Source organism: Rhinopithecus roxellana, unplaced genomic scaffold (genome assembly GCF_007565055.1).
Source record: "Rhinopithecus roxellana isolate Shanxi Qingling unplaced genomic scaffold, ASM756505v1 contig4039, whole genome shotgun sequence".
NCBI lineage: Eukaryota > Metazoa > Chordata > Mammalia > Primates > Cercopithecidae > Rhinopithecus > Rhinopithecus roxellana.
The window spans coordinates 1-6,361 of record NW_022142938.1 but is presented as its reverse complement, the minus strand read 5'-3'; the positions used below and the strand labels follow the sequence as shown (position 1 = coordinate 6,361).

Sequence of the window (6,361 nt, the reverse complement as noted above, 5' to 3'; positions counted from 1 at the left end):
GGTTTTGGTGGAGTTTGGCTGACTTCTTAACCACAGTCTGTTTTATCAGCAAAGTCTTTGGGACGTATGTCTTGTGCTGATCTCCTATCTCATGCCGTGACTTAGAGTATCCTAACCTCCTGGGAATGCAGCCCAATAGGTCTCAGCCTTATTTTACCCAGTCCCTATTCAAGATGAAATTGCTCTTGTTCAAACGCCTCTGACACTATCCAGGTAAGTGTAATCCAGGCTTCAAAAACCAATTTTTTGAAGTGTAATCCAGATTAAACCAATGTACATCTTACATGTATTGATTGATGTCTTGTGATGTCTCCCTAAAACAGTGTGAAACCAAGCTGTAGCCCGACCAACTTGGGTGCATGGTCTCTGGATCTCCCGCGACTGTGTGATGGGCCATGGTCACTCATATTTGGTTCAGAACAAATCTCTTCAAATATTTTACAGAGTTTGACTCTTTTCACTCATACTACTATATCAGACAATGCAGCTCCAGATCCTAATATTCTAACTTAATCAAAAATCATAATTTTGCCCATTAGTTCGATTACATTTGATACGAAATCCTTTGTCAGATCTACTGTCAGGAAGCCAAATGGATTTGAGATTTGCCTCCTCTCCAGGTTCACAGAGACCTTAGGGCCGAGAGCTGAATGAGAGAGGAAGAATGAAAGCTTAGCTAAGAAATGGAATTAACTTATATAAAAATTTTTCAATTTTAATTTTATATTGCGTGTCATCCTTGCTCAGGAGCCATGCTAATCTCTGTATCGTCGTTGCAGTTTTAATAAATGTGTTCCGAAGTGAGCATGAAATTTAACATTTAAAAAAATGTCTGTAGGGCCAGGCACAGTGGCTCACACCTGTAATCCCAGCACTTTGGGAGGCCGAGGTGGGTGGATCACCTAAGGTCAGGAGTTCAAGACCAGCCTGACCAACATGGAGAAACCCCATCTCTAAAAGTACAAAATTAGCGGGCGTGGTGGTGCATGCCTGTAATCCCAGCTTCTTGGGAGGCTGGGGCAGGAGAATAGCTTTAACTGGGGAGGCGGCGGGGGTTGCAGTGAGCCAAGATCGCGCCATTGCACTCCAGCCTGGGCAACAAGAGTGAAACTCTGTCTCCAAAAAAAAAAGTATGTGGTAGACCTGGAGGCACATAATCACTTTTTGGAATACAGTTTGTCACTTTTAATTGTAAATAACTAAATAACGTCAATGTGTAACTGAGGATCAGATGTCAGGGTTGGGAGGAGAGCATCTTCCCTTAAATGCTGTTTGTTGTGACAGAAGCACATGCTATCATCGAAAGCAAACAAAAGAGAAAAACAAAAACCCTGGATGTCAATAGTAAACAGTGGCTACTACAGACCTACAGAAATTGGATTTCCTGTTGGCTATGGGATTCTAGTCAAGCAAGGTCCGAAGTCTTTGACTTATACTTGAATGCATTTACAGTAAATGAGATTTAGAAAGCTAATCTTTTCCCAGAGGCAATGCTGCCTAACTATTGTCTGGAGATGCTCAGGGACCATCCCTAGATTCCATTAAGAAGTGGTTTCTTCAGAGGTTGCAGTGAGTCCAGATTGTGCCATTGCACAATACCCTGGGCCACAGGGTATTGTTTTGACTCTGTCAAAACAAACAAATAAAAGCGACCCCTTAAAATGTACCCACCGCAAAATGAGCCGTGAGTCGTGACTCCTCTGAAATGCAACTGGGGAAGGGAGACTGAATCACAGCCGTGAAAATGTGGTCACAAAGGACAAAGAGTCAGGGTAAGAGTTTGCCAGGTGGCTCCAGTCATGTGCTGCGTCAGAGCGGTCGCCGGGGCAGGCTGACACACGTCCTCCCACGGGCTAGGCAGGGGTGGGAGCCAGCCCCACAATGGAGGCTGCTGTCTCCATTTGATATCGCTTTGATGATAGGATCCTCCAAGGATGTGGGGTTTCCTTTGTTCTGTCTTTATGTTCAATAAGTAACTTTCCATCTTAATTTGCATTTCCAAGTGAGTTTTCCCACAGGGGAGAGGCTGTGATGACTGGTTGAAACAAGTCGTGTGGTTTTACACGGTTATACACGTCTTCCAGGGAGATGAGTGCATTTGCACTGGACACTGTCTACACTCAGTCTTGAGAGAGTGTGAATCTGGGGAGACTGCGTCTATACGAAACCATCGCAGGCTTGGAATGAGAGGCCCGGGCTCCATCCTGAGTCTCCCTGCTCACTAATGTGTGATCTTGACCTTGCTGCTTAGCACTTCCTTCTGTGTCAAATAGAACTGATTGAGTTTTGCAGAGCTTGGGTGAAAAGTGAGAAACTTTAGGCAAAGCACTTGAGATCATGCAATGCAGTAGACACGGGGGAAATGGTGCTACTAATAAATGCCACCCAAAGAAAGGCCTCACTCTAAAAATAAATACATAAAATAAAATAAACGGCACAAGTGTTCCCCTGAGTGAACTGAGGGTGCAAGCCGCCCCTGGCACTGGAGTGACCCCAGACCTATGTAGTGACCTCTGAGCCCCTCAAGAACCAGCCTGCCAGCTCCCTGCTGAGTTTATTCAGGTTTGGGGCATCAGATAAAGCTGTGAAGACAGGAGCCCCGATCTAGACCCGGTTCTCCCATGAGCGGGCTCAGTGACTGAAGAAGTGAGATAACCTCCCCGGGCCCCAAGAGTCCCTGTCTATTATGTGACAGGGACTTGGACTAGATTAAATTTTTTTCTTTTTCTTTTTTTTCTGAGACAGGACCTGGCTCTGTCACCCCGGCTGGAGTGCAACGGCATGATAGCAGTTTCGAACTCCTGGACTCAAACGGTCCTTCCATCTCGGTCTCCCAAAGCACTGGGATTACAGGCGTGAGCCAATGCGCCCAGCCCTGTTTCATGATTTTAGTCAACTTGGCCTCCAGAGAGACAAAGAGAAAAGAATCACAAATCACAAAAGACAAAAGATGGGAGTAGCGGCAGAGGAAAAGGTACCAAGTCAAAGATAATAGAATGACTGGTTCCATTTCCTATATGCCCTTTCTCCTCTCCGAATCCTGTTTTCCTGGATGCTGACTGACGACACCTGTGACTATTCCCCAGCCATCAGTGGGGTCAGCTTCAGAGCAGGTGCCCTTGGTGTGGAAGGAAAGGGCCTCTGTGAGGACGGGCAGTGAGTCTTTGCCCAGGGCAGGGCTGCGCCTGGCTGGGAGTGCCTCTGAAGTCAGACATAGGAAACTCCTTTCAAGTTGTCTGCTGAAGAATTTGAAAATACTTTCCCTGAATGAAAGACGGGTCCCTTAAAATAAAACATTTTCTGGCATTTAATGAAAATTTTATAACTGAAGTGTTGTATCAGAAGCAAGATGTAAATGGTATAACATCCTACGGGAAAGATTGAATTCAGTTTCCCTCCTTCACAAAACCCAGGGAAGAGAGTACAATGGTGATGGCTCAGATGGATGAGATACTTTGGGAGGCCAAGATGGGTGGATCACTTGAGGTCAGGAGTTTGAGATCAGCCTGGCCAACATAGTGAAACCCTGTCTCTACTAAAAATACAAAAATTAGCCACATGTGGTGGCGGGTGCCTGCAATCTCAGCTGTTCAGGAGGCCGAGGCAGGAGAATCACTTTAATCTGGGTGGAGTGGGTTGCAGTTAGCCGAGATTACGCCACTGCACTCCAACCTGGGTGACACAGCAAGCAAGACTCTGTCTCAAAAAAAAAAAAAAAAGAAAAGAAAAAAAGAAAAGAAAAAAAAAAGTCTGGATGTGGTGGCTCACACCTGTAATCTCAGTGCTTTGGGAGGCTGAGGTGGGCAGATCACCTGAGGTCAGGAGTTCAAGACCAGCCTGGCCAACATGGTAAAACCCTGTCTCCACTAAAAATACAAAAAATTAGCCGAGCATAGTGGTGGGCACCTGTAATCCCAGCTACTTGGAAGGCTGAGGCAGGAGAATCGCTTGAACCTGGGAGGCGGAGGCTGCAGCGAGCTGACATCATACCACTGCACTCTTGCCTGGGCGACAGAGCAAGAATCTGTCAAAAAAGAAAAAAAAAAAAAAGTCCCCAGTGGCCATGATGGGGCTACATCCAAGACTCAATTCTTAGTCCTCCTCTTCCTTGACCTCTCTGGGGCTCTTGGCATAGTTGATCACTCCCTCTTCCCTACATAATTATCTTTATTTGGCTGCAGGGACACTGCATACTCTTAGGTGTCTTCCTATGTCCCCGGCTGCTCCTTTTATGTCTCTTGTCCTGTCCTCCTCACCCCAAACTCTGCCTGTCGGGGCGCCCTGGGTCCTCTCCACTTCTGGTTATCTAATCTAGTATCCTGGCCACCAATGGGCTGATGCCTCCCAATTTCATACCTCTAGCTAAGACCTATTCCTTTAATTCCAAACTTTATGACCAACTGGCTTGATGAACAGATACCTTAAGCCTGACATGCCCGACATGGACCTTTTGCTCTTTCTTTCAAAACGTGCTTCTCACCTGACTTCTCGTTGCAGTAAATGGCAAGTCCATCCTTTCAGTTGCTGCTATGGACTAAATGATGTCTCCCATCCCAAATTTATATGTTGAATCCCTGACCCCTCCTTTGACCATATTGGAGATAGGGCCTGTAGGGAGGTGATTAAGGTTAAAAAAAAGTCATAAGGCTAGAGCTCTGATCCAATAGAACTGGTGTCTTCATAAAAAAAAGAAGAGACACCAGAGCTCTCCCTCCACCATGTGAGGACACAGGGGAGAAGGTGACTGTCTGCAAACCAGGAAGAGAGTCCTCACCAGAAACAGACTATTCTGGCACCTTGTCTTGGACTTCCCAGCCTCTAGAACTGTGAGAAATAAATCTGTGTTGTTTAAACCATCCAGTCAACATATTTTGTTATGGCAGCCTGAGTTCACTAAAATAGTTGCTGTAAATAAAAAAGTAACTGAAGCAGATCTCAATCAACTGGAGGTTTGTTTTGCCAAGGTTGAGGATACGCCTGAGAAAAAAACACAAATCACAGGAGCATCTGTGATCCTTGCTTTTTCCAAAGAGGTTTTAAGCACTTCAATATTTAAATGGGAAGGAGTGAGCAGGAGGAGAAGGAGGAAAGGAAAAAAAGTGGGCCAGATGTGGTAGCTCATGCCTCACATGCCAGCACCTGAGGAGGCTAAAGCAGGTGAATTGCTTGAGCCCAGGAATTTGAGACCAGCCTGGGCAGCATAGCAACACTCGTTTCTATAAAATAAAAATTAAAAATTAGCCGGACATTGGTGGCCTGTGCCTGTGGTCTCAGCTATGTGGGAGGCAGAGGCAGGAGGATGGCTTGAGTCCAGGAGTTTGAGGTTACAGTGAGCTATGATTGAGCCACTGCACTCCAGACCCAGCCTGGGTGACATAATGAGACTTTGTTTTTAAAAAGAAAAAAGAGGCCAGATGCGGTGGCTCACTCCTGTAATTCTAGCACTTTGGGAGGCCAAGGCAGGTGGATCACCTGAGGTCAGGAGTTCGAGACCAGCCTGGTCTCGAAACCCCATCTCTACTAAAAGTACAAAAATTGGCCGGGCGTGGTTGTGGGCACCTGTTATCCCAACTACTCAGGAGGATGAGGCAGGAGAATCACTTGAACCCTGGAGGCGGAGGTTGCAGTGAGCCTAGATGGTGCCACTGCACTCCAGCCTGGGAGACAAGAGCAAGATTCCATCTTAAAAAAAAAAAAAAAAGAGGGAAAAACATGGACAGAGGATAGGCAACGAGGCAAGTAGTCAGTTACATTCTTGTGAAGCTTTGATTAGCGCTCAGTGAATCCACATTTTACACGTGAAAAGAGGGAGCAGAGGAAATGGCAATTATGCATTCATCTCTTGCTCAGTAATTCTACACTTTGCATAAGATAAAGTAAGCATGTAAAATTACAGCTTACTATTGCTATCTGTTTAGGGACAAAAGGAAGGCAGTTTTTGCATAACTCACTTCCCAAGCTTAACTTTGCCTTTGACATAGCCAGTTCAGGGTCCCGAGATCCTGTTCTTTTCTTTTTTTCCACATTGTCAGGGCCCAAAATGTAGGATCATCCTTGAATCTTCTTTTTCTTTCACATCTTACGTTCAAATCCTGTCAAGTCTACGTTCATTCGGATTTTTTCTACTACTTATCACCAACATGATTCGGGCTGCTGTGGTCTTTCTTGGATTACAGCAAACACCTCCTAGCACAACTTCCAGCTTTGGATTCTATGCTCTCAAGCCCACTCTATTATCAATAACAGCAGCAGAGCAGAGCAGTGCTTTTTAAATTTAAATTTTATTTTATTTTTGACACAGAGTCTCGCTCCGTCACCCAGGTTGGAGTGCAGTGGCGCGATCTTGGTGCTCACTGCAACC

General features: G+C 45.6%; 1 non-coding gene across 1 annotated transcript; it reads right to left on the bottom strand.

Annotated features, from left to right (window-relative positions):
- Positions 1-700: 700 nt before the first annotated feature.
- Positions 701-808, bottom strand: LOC115895969. The gene has a single exon (XR_004056013.1). It is a non-coding gene; the product is annotated as a U6 spliceosomal RNA (small nuclear RNA).
- Positions 809-6,361: the final 5,553 nt, after the last annotated feature.